This window comes from Oncorhynchus tshawytscha, linkage group LG06, assembly GCF_018296145.1.
Source record: "Oncorhynchus tshawytscha isolate Ot180627B linkage group LG06, Otsh_v2.0, whole genome shotgun sequence".
Lineage (NCBI taxonomy): Eukaryota > Metazoa > Chordata > Actinopteri > Salmoniformes > Salmonidae > Oncorhynchus > Oncorhynchus tshawytscha.
Window position 1 is genome coordinate 41,915,141 of NC_056434.1, and position 14,844 is coordinate 41,929,984.

Genomic DNA, 14,844 nt, shown 5'->3' on the forward strand with positions numbered 1-14,844 from the left:
GGGGTCGAAATAACACGGAAATTGTGAAAATGGGGCTGTTTTTGGACCACAGCATGACGCCACAATCTTATCTGATTATTCTGACCAATGACCATTAATCTTTTATTTACTTATGTGTCCTACTTTGAAGGGGTAAGCAAGGTAGACTCTAGAGTAGACGATCCTATCCGCCAATCAGGGCTGAGTATGTAAATATATTTACAATAGTATCAAACCGCCCAAATGATCAGACAGCATTTCGATGGCAAAATGGTAGAAAACACATACAGTGATTTATTAGACATACAGTGATGATTTAATAGTTCACGGGCATGTTAACATCAATACTCCAATATGAATTCATACAGAGGTCAAAGTGTGTTGTTGTTCTATTGTAATCAGAACAGCCTTTTCCATAGTCTTTTCCATGCACCTCTCCCCCCAACCAGAGAGGAAGAGGCGAAGCGAGAGGTTTCACTCTCGCCAAAATAAGCCAGTTTCTATGGGCTTATTTTGGACTTATGCTTGTCGTCTGCCTTCCCGCCTTCGGGACAACGAAACTCCCATTGTTAGGGCGGAGACATGAGCAATGTGATTTCCCCCAGCCTGCTTCTTTCTCTCTCTCGCTAGTCCTGCAGAATCACCGTGGCGATCGATGTGCCATTGGCAGGGGCCTCGGGGGCCTTGATGAGGTGTTGACCTCTGTCCAGCACACTGCCTGATTAAAAAGGTGAGCCGCCCCTGGCCCAACCTCACTTTTCATGTGCTAATGGTCATTTACCATAGTAATGCTGCTGCTCCTCTGTCAACTTCCCTCAGGGATAGGCACGTGCATTGAGATTTTCTAGTTAAAGAAGAGGTTAATGCTAGCCCAGTCCTAGTATCTAAAGGGATAGCACCAAACCGGTGAGAATGACCATAGAAGTTAGCAAAACAGCAAAAAGAGATCTGGGACCAGGCTAGGTTAGCGCTACTTCACATAAGCAGTCATTGGATGGATGATGTATCAGTTTCATAAGAGCCGATAAAGGAGAACAGAGCTTCTATTCTTTTTGTGCAGGGGGAGTCACTGGTTCTCTCTCTGTCTCTCTTTTAGTGATTTTGACATAGATGCCATTCTTAGGACCGAGCGTGGTGTGAGACTTCAACCAGAGGAACCTGGAACATAAAGAGCAATATAGGGCAGAGGTTAGAGAGAGCAAGGTCACAGCATAGACCGAGCCGTCTCCATGTGACTCAAACGGGGACTCAAACAAACAAACTGCATCAACGTTGCACTGCACTTGACTTTTACATTCTCAAAGATGGCACCTGCGCTAAACGTCTCGGATGTCTGCTCAAGCGTAAATTACCTTTAAGCGTCAAGTGAAGTACAGTTTGTTGGAATCTTAGACTCTGTATTTCAATATTTTAACGAAATCAACTAAATGACCTTTAAACACATAGGTTGAGATAAGTGTCAAAAGAAGGGCCATCGCAGGTCGAACCCACCTTAGTGTCTGTGCTGGCCACGATGTTGAACTTCCTGAAGACGTGCACCAGGGCCATCGCAGGTCGAACCCACCTTAGTGTCTGTGCTGGCCACGATGTTGAACTTCCTGAAGACGTGCACCAGGGCCATCGCAGGTCGAACCCACCTTAGTGTCTGTGCTGGCCACGATGTTGAACTTCCTGAAGACGTGCACCAGGGCCATCTTGATCTCCAGCTGGGCCAGCCTCATGCCCACACAGCTTCGGGGCCCCGCCCCAAACGTCAGGTACACAAAAGGGTGTCTGCTGGCCTTGGCCTCCGCTGTGAATCTGCATGGGAGAGAGTAGAGGCCTTTAGTGGTCAGTCTGGAGTAAACTCTGATAGAGTGCTAGTCAAATACACTTGAACGTGCATTCTGTAATGTAACATTGTATTATCACTTGTGTCAATGTAAAAGCCCTCCCCGTTGTACAGAACACCCACAATGGGACATAACGTGAGGCAATGACTGAGTGTAGCTGTGCTGTGTAACGATGTAACTGTGCTGAGACTTGTCTATGGTATCTTTATACTAGACCCATAGGAATGGAACAAGAATAGACTGACTGTCTCCTACCTGTCAGGGATGAACTTCTCTGGTTCGGGCCAGTTCTCTGGATCATAATGCAGATAGCCTGCAGGGATCTCCAGAGTGGCTCCCTTCGGTAGGAACTGTCCATTGACCATGCAGTCCTCGTCTACGTCACCGGGTAAACCTGAATCAAAATGGCTGCTCAGTTTCAACAATGCGGATAAGAAATGGTGAACTGTGGAAACATGGGGGACATGGCCATGTACAGTACATAAGAGACGTTTATTGGTCGCATCCATAGTTTAGCAGGTGTTATAGTGGTGCAGGGAAAGGTTATGTTAATAGCTCCTAACAATGCAAATGTCAAACAGCTACAATTTTAAGAAGTTAAATATACAAAAAAAAGAAAGAAATCAAGAACGGTGGGACGAATCCAATTGGTATCAAAATGCAATCCGTGCACATTGTACACCAGGGGGATTTACACAGGCTAAACTAAGAATGATATGTACAGCAGCAGCTATACTACAGAGAGCTATTTCAAGAGTCCAGTTTACAAATACAAATATGCGGTGTGTATAAACAGTGTAACTAAAACACAATGTCCAGCAGGAGAAATATTATTATAAGCTATGTCGGGATTGGGAATCATTCTAAACATACATCATGTCAATAGTATCACTATGTTTCATACTATCATACTGCACGGAGAGAAGACTTACCTGAAACCAGGAGGATAGAGACGCAGAGCCTCGGATATGACCATGTCTAGATATTTCAGATCCTGCACATTGGTATAATCTGGTGAATCGTACAAGATAAAAGCATTTATGTAAGTTACATTGTATTTACTTTGGTACCAAACAATCCCTATAACATCCCTACTGAAAGCAAGCAAATCCAAGGAAGAAAAGGAGCTAAGTGCAATTTAAACTAGTGCCAGCAGAGAGCAGCAAAACATCACGTTATTCAGGTTACGGCTATGAGGTTATTTGGAGAGCATGGCTAAGAATAGAAGAGTTTGGCATAGGCTGCACCAAACAAATCACAAAGAAGAACTACATCAGAAACTAGAGCATGTTTGTATGAATGATGAGAGTGACTGAGTGGACATTAAACCTGTCTAGCACTGTTAAACACGGACTATGTGTAGTGCAGCTGAACGACCCTCTGTCCCTAAAACAATGTGTGTGTGTGTGTGTGTGTGGGCCAGTGAAGACGGCTCCATTGTCTAGCCTTGCGGTCACTTCTCATTGGGTGCCACACAGATCCCAAGGGGAATGACATGTCCCTAATGAGCACTAAGAGTTAACGCAACTCTCTGCTCCACTGATAAAGCCCAGCAGCAGCCAGACCTGTTGTGTAAGATGGGCATCTTACCACGAGAGAGGGAGGGAAAGAGAGAGAGAGAGACATATAGAGAAAAAGACCTTCAGAACAGAAAGACAGTGAGTTTTAGCGAGGTCTGCCTTGCAGTGCCCTCTCTGCCTGCAGTGTTGGGTGTAGCTAATGATTATTCAAGAGATTCTCTGGTCATTTGTATACTTTTTGGCCAGTAGTTCTGAAAGTAACGCACGAACCAGAAGTGGTCCCTTAAAAAAACTGCGTCACAATATGTGCTACACATCATTACTCTCTCTCGCTCTGCTGTGGGTGCATCTGGCTAGCTGTCACTCAAATGACGGGGAGCTGAAGCTCATTGGTTGAAATCAAATTGCTAGCGGGCTGGCCCACATGGAGGGAAATGTAGGGGAAATGGCACAGCACAACTTTGAGAAAAACAGATGCTTTCAAACTAGGGATTTCGTGGCTAATTGAGGTAAGACAGTAATTCTGCTCACAGATTATACATGTATGAACTACACATTGACACGTCTAGCCCAAAGTGGGAGGTTTAACAAATACTTTACACTACATGACCAAAAGTATGTGAACACCTGCTCGTCAGACATCTCATTCCAAAATCATGGGCATTAAAATGGAGTTTGTCCTCCACTCTTCTGGGAAGGCTTTCCACTAGATATTGAAACATTTCTGCGGGGACTGATGTTGGGTGATTAGGCCTGGCTCATAGTTGGCATTCCAATTCACCCCAAAGGTGTTCGATTTGGTTAAGGTCAGGGCTCTGTTCAGGCCAATCAAGCTCTTCCACACCGATCTCGACAGACCATTCCTATATGGACCTCGCTTTGTGCACGGGGGATTGCCATGTTAAAACAGGAAAGGGCCTTCCTCAAACTGTTGCCACAAAGTTGAAAGCACAGAATCACCTAGAATGTAATTGTAAGCTGTAGCGTTAAGATTTCCCTTCACTGGAACTACGGGGCCTAGCCTGAACCATGAAAAACAGCCCCAGACCATTATTCCTCCTCCACCAAACTTTACAATTGGCACTTTACACTGAGGCAGGTAGCGTTCTTTTGGCAACCGCCAAACCCAGATTTGTCTGTCGGACTGCCAGATGGTGAAGCGTGATTCATCACTCTAGAGAACATATTTCCACTGCTCCAGTCCAATGGCGACGAGCTTTCCACCACTCCAACCAACGCTTGGCATTGAGCATGGTGATCTTAGGCTGTTGTGAGGCTGGTCGGCCATAGAAACCCATTTCATGAAGATCCCAACGAACAGTTCATGTACTGACGGAGGCAGTTTGGAACTCGGTTGTAAGTGTTGCAACTGAGGACAGAAGCTTTTAACGAACTACGCGCTTCAGCACTCGGCGGTCCCGTTCTGTGAGCTTGTGTGGCCTACCACTTCGCAGCTGAGCCGTTGTTGCTCCTAGATGTTTCCACTTCACAATAACAGCACTTACAGTTGACCGGGGCAGTTCTAGCAGGGCAGACATTTGACGAACTGAGTTGTTGGAAAGGTGACATCCTATGACGGTGCCACGTTCAAAGTCACTGAGCTCTTCAGTAAGGCCATTCTACTGACAATGTTTGTCTATGGGGATTGCATGGCTGTGTGCTCGATTTTATACACCTGTCAGCAACAGGTGTGGCTGAAATAGCTGAATCCACTAATTTGAAGAGGTGTCCACATACTTTTGTATATGTAGTTTAGTAGTCGCCAAAGTTCCAGAGCGTGTCTTTAATGCTTGGTGTACTGCAAGGCCAGGGGAGAGGGAGGGGGAGCGTTTGTGGTTTTCTAATTATGCAGATTCAATGACAATAACTTATCCGAATCCTGCGGGCCGGATTAACAAAGCTAACTCAACAAGTTGATCGGGAACACATTAGCCCCAGTGTGTTTGTTTTGTGGACATCCTGGTTCTGCACCACGGGGCCTGACACAGAGCATAGTGGTAGGAGATGCATCAGACATCCTGGTTCTGCACCACGGGGCCTGACACAGAGCATAGTGGTAGGAGATGTATCAGACATCCTGGTTCTGCACCACGGGGTCTGACACAGAGCATAGTGGTGGGAGATGTATCAGACATCCTGGTTCTGCACCACGGGGCCTGACACAGAGCATAGTGGTAGGAGATGTATCAGACATCCTGGTTCTGCACCACGGGGCCTGACACAGAGCATAGTGGTAGGAGATGTATCAGACATCCTGGTTCTGCACCACGGGGCCTGACACAGAGCATAGTGGTAGGAGATGCATCAGACATCCTGGTTCTGCACCACGGGGCCTGACACAGAGCATAGTGGTAGGAGATGTATCAGACATCCTGGTTCTGCACCACGGGGCCTGACACAGAGCATAGTGGTAGGAGATGTATCAGACATCCTGGTTCTGCACCATGAGGGCCTGACACAGAGCATAGTGGTAGGAGATGTATCAGACATCCTGGTTCTGCACCACGGGGCCTGACACAGAGCATAGTGGTAGGAGATGTATCAGACATCCTGGTTCTGCACCACGGGGCCTGAAACAGAGCATAGTGGTAAGAGATGTATCAGACATCCTGGTTCTGCACCACGGGGCCTGACACAGAGCATAGTGGTAGGAGATGTATCAGACATCCTGGTTCTGCACCACGGGGCCTGACACAGAGCATAGTGGTGGGAGGTGCGTCAGATATCATGTCTCAGCTCTTTAGCCAACAAATTCAGCCCATTGCTTGTTCCAACAGCACACAGAAACGTCGGGAAAACATACTCCCTTGCAATGAGGGCAATGAAAACAAGAATTTGTTATTGGTCAAGTTCATGTTTTCTCCCTGTTTCTCCCATTTGGTGCCTAATGAATATGACCCAGGTATCAGACACAGGAAAGCTGCTGATGAGCTGTGTTCTTTAACAAAAGGGTCAGGGTTGACTGATCTGACCAACCTGACCTTTCTCCTAACAGGGATCACAGACAGACAGAGAGGGAAAGAGAGAGATAAAGAGAGAGGGAGATGTTTTATTTATTTATTTAACCTTTAACTAACTAGACAAGTCAGTTAAGAACAAATTCTTATTCAAATGACGGCCTACCAAAAGGGAAAAGGCCTCCTCCTGCGGGGACAGGGGACCTGGGATTAAAAATAAACATATATAGGACAAAACACACTTCACAACATGATACAGAGAGAGAGATGGGAGGGAGACAGAGAGAGAGAGAGAGAGTGAAAGAGAGGGGTAGGGAGTGAGAGAAAAAGAAAGAGGGGGTAGAGGGAGGGAAGGAGGAGAGAGAGTGAGAGTGGAATGGGGACAGATGGATTGAGAGACAACAGACAATGACAGACAGACACAGGGGAGGAGGCATCTGGAGCCAGGGTTGCGCTCCGTTCACACTGACTCCCAGGCAGAATAAATACAGAATATTTCCGGTCTGATAAGCGTGGTGTGCTAGGCCCTGTGTGGAATCATAGCCCCCCCCCCAAACACAGCACAACATGAAGCCAGACAGGAATGACAGAGGGAGCTGGAGCGGCACTAAGCGGCTAATGGATGGAGGGACTGGGTGTCGAGGAGAGGAACCCTGCTCTGTCTGTTGCCTGTCCCGGGGACGTCCAGAGGGCACAGGGGCATTGGAGTGTGTTCTGAGCACCCCCAAACCTCCTCCTAAGACCCCCTTAAGCACCTGAGTTGGTTTGATGTCTGCTTGACTGCATGTGGTACATTGAATGATAACAATGATAACGTCCAGCAAGAATGCACTTTGAGACCCTTTCCAGTCTCCAGTCAACCTGAGCTCACTTCAAAACCTTCCAGACCTTCTTTTGAGGCTCTCCGAGGCCCTTCCAGACCCCATCAGAGGACCAGCTCTTCCTAAAAGACACGGATCAGTGTTTTAAAGGGCAGAGCAGCAGCAGGGGGGGGCACGGTCATGATAGGAGTCTGAGCTGTTCCATAAAACCTGCTGTTTGATCTCCTATCATCTGCTGTTACTGACAGGTCGACCTCCCACACCTCGGCAGCAGGAGACCTGTCCAACCATCGAGCGTACGACTAGCTAAAGGTAGCCTTCTGTCAAGGCACACATTTGCACAAAACCATTGGTTCAAATGTAGGTGAAAAAAGTGGTTCTTGGCACCATACAGGGGGTGTCAAATCCTGGTAAATCCCTTTAAATCATTGGTTCTAGTGTAAAAGACGTCAAACTAATGCAGCCCAAAGGAAAGAGAGATTTGACTGGTATGCTGGGTATAAAATCTCCATTTGGCATGTCTGTCTAAAGAGGGGTAGCCTCCTCTGAGGTCCGCAGGTCTTGAGATCCACCCGTTTATGTAACAGAAGCCAGTTGAACAGTGTCCCTCGACAGGCGTCTCTGACACTCACACAGGTACTACAACATCCACCAAAACACGGATGAAGTCATGATGGCCTGTTGAGGAGGCAGTCCCCCAAGACTAGCCTTCAACATCTGACTATTTCAGGTAAAGCACTTTAAACACAGAACAAGCAGAAGGTACACGAGGAAGTATCACATTTACTGCATTTCACTGAAATCCTAAATTCATTGAAGACGTAAAAGTCCCGCTATGTTCAAAGCATCAAAGGAATCACCCTGAAAACACAGAGGAGCCGTTTACTGTTACTTCACCAGACACATTTCAAAGCCACTCAGAGTCTAATATTCACCTCTTCTCTGCTGCAAAATGACATTCATTTCTGCACAGCCGGAAAGTGAGACTCCAAAGTAGTCGGCCTTCAAAGTGCCTGTGTGGTTACTTCTATTTCTCTCCCCTCTTCATTACAGGGGCCTATTTGGAGGAGAAAAACAAGTCATTACTGTGTTGAATATGGGAGCTGTAACCCTCCCTTTCATGCCTAGTTTGCCTCAGTGGCTCTAGCTTTCATGTCCTGTGGCCTACTACCACACAGTGTGGTTGTGCCCCAAATGGCATCATATTCCCCATATAGTGCCTACTTTTAACCAGTAGTAGTGCACTTTATGGAATAGGGTGCTGTTTGAGACGCAGCCTCTGTGTCTGGCCCTGCCGCCCAGTCTTTCCGGTTTATTTACATTCTATTGCCCCCATTTGAAGGCCAGGGCCTGGGGAGGCTCTGAGACATAGGTGCGTTGGACACGCACACACACAGACACAAACACACACAGCCTCATCGAAGTGATCGCACCGCGGCCCCCTTATCTCCGCTGTATCCTGCAGGCGGAGTTGCCACGGCAACAGTTACTTATGGTTATTGATAGTGATAGAGGCGTATATGTTCAAACAAGATATGTGGCTTTGGGGGATTGTTAATACACAAATGCAATGACTGTCGGTTTGCATTGTCTTCTAATAGCAAGGAACAAAGAGAGAGAAAGAGGAAAGAGAGAGAGAGAGATATGAGAGAGAGATAGGAGAGAGAGCAAGGAGAGAGAGAGATAGGAGAGAGAAACAGAGAGAGAAACAGAGAGAGAGAATTAGATAGGGGAGAGAGAGAGAAATAGATAGGGGAGAGAGATAGGAGGGAGAGAGAAATAGATAGGGGAGAGAGAGAATTAGATAGGGGAGAGAGAGAGATAGGAGAGAGAGAGAGAAGAGAGGGATAGATAGGGGAGAAAGAGATATAGGGGAGAAAGAGATATAGGAGAGAGAGAGAGGAGAGAGGGATAGATAGATAGATAGATAGGGGAGAAAGAGATATAGGAGAGAGATATTAGAGAGATAGGAGAGAGAGAGATAGGGGAGAGAGAAAGAGGAGAGATAGGAGAGAGAAATAGATAGGAGAGAGAGAGAGAGATAGAGGAGAGAGAGAGATATGAGAGAGAAATCGATAGGGGAGAGAGAGAATTAGATAGGGGAGAGCGAGAGAAAGAGATAGGGGAGAGAGATAGGAGAGAGAGAGAAGAGAGGGATAGATAGGGGAGAAAGAGATATAGGAGAGAGAGGAGAGAGGGATAGATAGGGGAGAAAGAGATATAGGAGAGAGAGGAGGAGGGATAGAGGGGAGAAAGAGAGAGAGAGAGAGAGAGAGAGAGAGGGGAGATAGAGGGGGAGAGATAATTAGATAGGGGGAGAGATAATTAGATAGGGGAGAGAGAGAGAGAGAAATAGATAGGGGAGAGAGGAGAGAGAGAGAAAGAAAGAAAGAGAGAAAGAGAGGGATAGATAGGGGAGAAAGAGATATAGGAGAGAGAGAGAGATAGAGGAGAGAGGGATAGATAGGGGAGAAAGAGATACAGGAGAGAGAGAGAGAAGAGAGGGGGAGATAGGGGGTAGAGATAATTAGATAGGGGAGAGAGAGAGATAAATAGATAGGGGAGAGATAGGAGAGAGAGAGAAAGAGAAAGAGAGAGAGAGAGAGAGAGCGAGAGAGAGAGAAGAGAGGGATAGATAGGGGAGAAAGAGATATAGGAGAGAGAGAGAATAGAGAGGGGAGAGGGAGAGACAGGAGAGGGAAATAGATAGGGGAGAGAGAGAGACGGGAGAGAGAGATATAGGAGAGAGAGAAAGAAATAGGAGAGAGAGAGAGAAATAGGAGAGAGAAAGATAGGGGAGAGAGAAAGATAGGGGAGAGAGGGAGAGCTATGGGAGAGAGAGATAAACTCATCAAAAAAGAAACGTCCCTTTTTCAGGACCCTGTCTTTCAAAGATAATCCAAATAACTTCACAGATCTTCATTGTAATGGTTTTAAACACTGTTTCCCATGCTTGTTCAATGAACCAAAAACAATTAATGAACATGCACCTGTGGAAGGTCGTTAAGACACTAAAAGCTTACAGACGTTGGGCAATTAAGGTCACAGTTATGAAAACTTAGGACACTAAAGAGGTTTTTCTACTGACTCTGAAAAACACCAAAAGAAAGATGCCCAGGGTCACTGCTCATATGCGTGAATGTGCCTTAGGCATGCTGCAAGGAGGCATGAGGACTGCAGATGTGGCCAGGGCAATAAAGGTCCTCACCAGACATCACCAGCAACAACGTCGCCTATGGGCACAAACCCACCATCACTGGACCAGACAGGACAAAAAGTGCTCTTCACTGACGAGTCGCAGTTTTGTCTCACCAGGGGTGATGGTCAGATTTCGTTACACCGAGGCCTGTATTCTGGAGCAGGATCGATTTGGAGGTGGAGGGTCTATCATGGTCTGGGGCGGTGTGTTACAGCATCATCGGACTGAGCTTGTTGTTATTGCAGGCAATATCAACGCTGTGCGTTACAGGGAAGACATCCTCCTCCCTCATGTGGTACCCTTCCTGCAGGCTCATCCTGACATGACCCTCCAGCATGACAACGCTACCAGCCATACTGCTTGTTCTGTGCGTGATTTCCTGCAAGACAGGAATGTCAGTGTTCTGCCACGGACAGCGAAGAGCCCGGATCTCAATCCCATTGAGCACGTCTGCGACCTGTTGGATCGGAGGGTGGGGGCTAGGGCAATTCCCCCCCAGAAATGTCCGGGAATTTGCAGGTGCCTTGGTGGAAGAGTGGGGTAACATCTCACAGCAAGAACTGGCAAATCTGGTGCAGTCCATGAGGAGGAGATGCCCTGCAGTACTTAATGCAGCTGGTGGCCACACTAGACAATGTCTGTTACTTTTGTGGAACTTGTTCAGTTTATGTCTCAGTTGTTGAATCTTGTTATGTTCATGCAAATATTTACACATGTTAAATTTGCTGAAAATAATCGCAGTTGACAGTGAGAGGACATTTACTTTTGGGGGGGTTCAGATAAGGGAGAGAGAAGGATATCGGAGAGAGAGCATGTCTGTGCTCTCTGCAAACACAAAGCAAACCACAGAGAATCTCTCTGTGTGATTTAACAGAACTAATATATCACAACTGGTTAATCCTAATCTTCTCCATCAATCTAAATACCAATAATGATGTGAAATATGTGATTTGATTTCACAGTAAAAGAACAATAATAAATGCCATTCTGCAGGTGTTTTCATCCAAAGCGAATTACAGTCACGCGTGCATAGATATTTACGTACGGGTGGTCCCTGGAATTGAACCTACTACCCTGACGTTACAAGCACCATGCTCTACCAACTGGGCTACAAAGGGCCACAATGACAGCATGAGACGGTGAAATGAGAAACAAAACACTTCAGCCCATTTTTCAATTTTACTTGGGGTAGTCGTGGAACTGGCCAAATTGTTAATTAGTTTGACTAATTGCTGAAAGTGTTGGAAGGAAATTGATTGGATACTTATCACCTGGAGAGAGAGAGAGAGAGAGAGAGAGAGAGAGAGACATTCATTGCTAACCAATCCATCTCAACTCAAAGCTATGTTAACACCAAAGAAATAGAATTGACTAGAACAAACCAAGCCCTTCAGACCACAGCAATTTGCCTGGAACACTCAGGGGTACACCCAACATGTCCGCTGGTCCACCCATCACAGAACACAGAGACACAAATCCCCTTTCTAGTAATTCTATTGCTATGATAACGCTCCCCTCCTCTGACCATCCCTATTATGGGGCTGTGAACTCCCAGCTTCTCTAATGGGTCTATTTCACTCATCACCCAGCACCACTCAACCTCCCCTCTCTGCCTCTGATGGAGTCAATAACCACAGAGCAGCCCAATGTTGGACTGGATTCATCAGAACGGCCCCTGGGTCCACTCTATACATGGAGGGAGAAGGATAGATGAAATAGATAGAGGTTGTAATGGCAGGTTACAGGCCACACCACACTCATAGCAATAATACAGTAGCAGGCTATTACAAAGGAGAGGTTGGATTTCAGAGGTGTCCACTGTCTATTATGCTTATACTACTGTCTATTATGCTTATACTACTGTCTATTATGCTTATACTACTGTTTATTATGCTTATACTACTGTCTATCATGCTTATACTACTGTCTATTATGCTTATACTACTGTCTATTATGCTTATACTACTGTCTATTATGCTTATACTACTGTATATTATGCTTATACTACTGTCTATTATGCTTATACTACTGTCTATTATGCTTATACTACTGTCTATTATGCTTATACTACTGTCTATTATGCTTATACTACTGTCTATTATGCTTATACTACTGTCTATTATGCTTATACTACTGTCTATTATGCTTATACTACTGTCTATCATGCTTATACTACTGTCTATTATGCTTATACTACTGTCTATTATGCTTATACTACTGTCTATTATGCTTATACTACTGTCTATTATGCTTATACTACTGTCTATTATGCTTATACTACTGTCTATTATGCTTATACTACTGTCTATTATGCTTATACTACTGTCTATGCTTATACTACTGTCTATTATGCTTATACTACTGTCTATTATGCTTATACTACTGTCTATTATGCTTATACTACTGTCTATTATGCTTATACTACTGTCTATTATGCTTATACTACTGTCTATTATGCTTATACTACTGTCTATTATGCTTATACTACTGTCTATTATGCTTATACTACTGTCTATTATGCTTATACTACTGCTTATTACTGTCTATTATGCTTATACTACTGTCTATTATGCTTATACTACTGTCTATTATGCTTATACTACTGTCTATTATGCTTATACTACTGTCTATTATGCTTATACTACTGTCTATTATGCTTATACTACTGTCTATTATGCTTATATACTATTATGCTTATACTACTGTCTATCATGCTTATACTACTGTCTATTATGCTTATACTACTGTCTATTATGCTTATACTACTGTCTATTATGCTTATACTACTGTCTATTATGCTTATACTACTGTCTATTATGCTTATACTACTGTCTATTATGCTTATACTACTGTCTATTATGCTTATACTACTGTCTATTATGCTTATACTACTGTCTATTATGCTTATACTACTGTCTATTATGCTTATACTACTGTCTATTATGCTTATACTACTGTCTATTATGCTTATACTACTGTCTATTATGCTTATACTACTGTCTATTATGCTTATACTACTGTCTATTATGCTTATACTACTGTCTATTATGCTTATACTACTGTCTATTATGCTTATACTACTGTCTATTATGCTTATACTACTGTCTATTATGCTTATACTACTGTCTATTATGCTTATACTACTGTCTATTATGCTTATACTACTGTCTATTATGCTTATACTACTGTCTACCATGCTTATACTACTGTCTATTATGCTTATACTACTGTCTATTATGCTTATACTATGCTTATACTGTCTATTATGCTTATACTACTGTCTATTATGCTTATACTACTGTCTATTATGCTTATACTACTGTCTATTATGCTTATACTACTGTCTATTATGCTTATACTACTGTCTATTATGCTTATACTACTGTCTATTATGCTTATACTACTGTCTATTATGCTTATACTACTGTCTATTATGCTTATACTACTGTCTATTATGCTTATACTACTGTCTATTATGCTTATACTACTGTCTATTATGCTTATACTACTGTCTATTATGCTTATACTACTGTCTATTATGCTTATACTACTGTCTATCATGCTTATACTACTGTCTATCATGCTTATACTACTGTCTATCATGCTTATACTACTGTTATGCTTATATACTGTCTATTATGCTTATACTACTGTCTATTATGCTTATACTACTGTCTATTATGCTTATACTACTGTCTATTATGCTTATACTACTGTCTATTATGCTTATACTACTGTCTATTATGCTTATACTACTGTCTATTATGCTTATACTACTGTCTATTATGCTTATACTACTGTCTATTATGCTTATACTGTCTACCATGCTTATACTACTGTTATGCTTATACTACTGTCTATTATGCTTATACTACTGTCTATTATGCTTATTATGCTTATACTACTGTCTATTATGCTTATACTACTGTCTATTATGCTTATACTACTGTCTATTATGCTTATACTACTGTCTATTATGCTTATACTACTGTCTATTATGCTTATACTATTATGCTTATACTACTGTCTATTATGCTTATACTACTGTCTATTATGCTTATACTACTGTCTATTATGCTTATACTACTGTCTATTATGCTTATACTACTGTCTATTATGCTTATACTACTGTCTATTATGCTTATACTACTGTCTATTATGCTTATACTACTGTCTATTATGCTTATACTACTGTCTATTATGCTTATACTACTGTCTATTATGCTTATACTACTGTCTATTATGCTTATACTACTGTCTATTATGCTTATACTACTGTCTATTATGCTTATACTACTGTCTATTATGCTTATACTACTGTCTATTATGCTTATACTACTGTCTATTATGCTTATACTACTGTCTATTATGCTTATACTACTGTCTATTATGCTTATACTACTGTCTATTATGCTTATACTACTGTCTATTATGCTTATACTACTGTCTATTATGCTTATACTACTGTCTATTATGCTTATACTACTGTCTATTATGCTTATACTACTGTCTATTATGCTTATACTACTGTCTATT

The 14,844-nt window shown here is 43.3% G+C and overlaps 1 protein-coding gene across 3 annotated transcripts in view; it reads right to left on the reverse strand.

Moving 5' to 3' along the window:
- Positions 1–272: 272 nt before the first annotated feature.
- The window catches only part of LOC112252557 (thromboxane-A synthase), a 106,970-nt gene continuing 92,398 nt past the window's right edge, over positions 273–14,844 (reverse strand). For 2 of the 3 annotated variants that reach the window (XM_042323259.1, XM_042323258.1), the window contains exons 11-14: positions 2,744–2,822; positions 2,067–2,205; positions 1,471–1,779; positions 273–1,137 (exon numbers count right to left, since the gene is read on the reverse strand). The gene's annotated coding sequence lies outside the window, so the exon portion shown is untranslated. The remainder of the gene's footprint in view (positions 1,138–1,470; positions 1,780–2,066; positions 2,206–2,743; positions 2,823–14,844) is intronic. The other variant, XM_042323260.1, reaches the window with a different exon arrangement.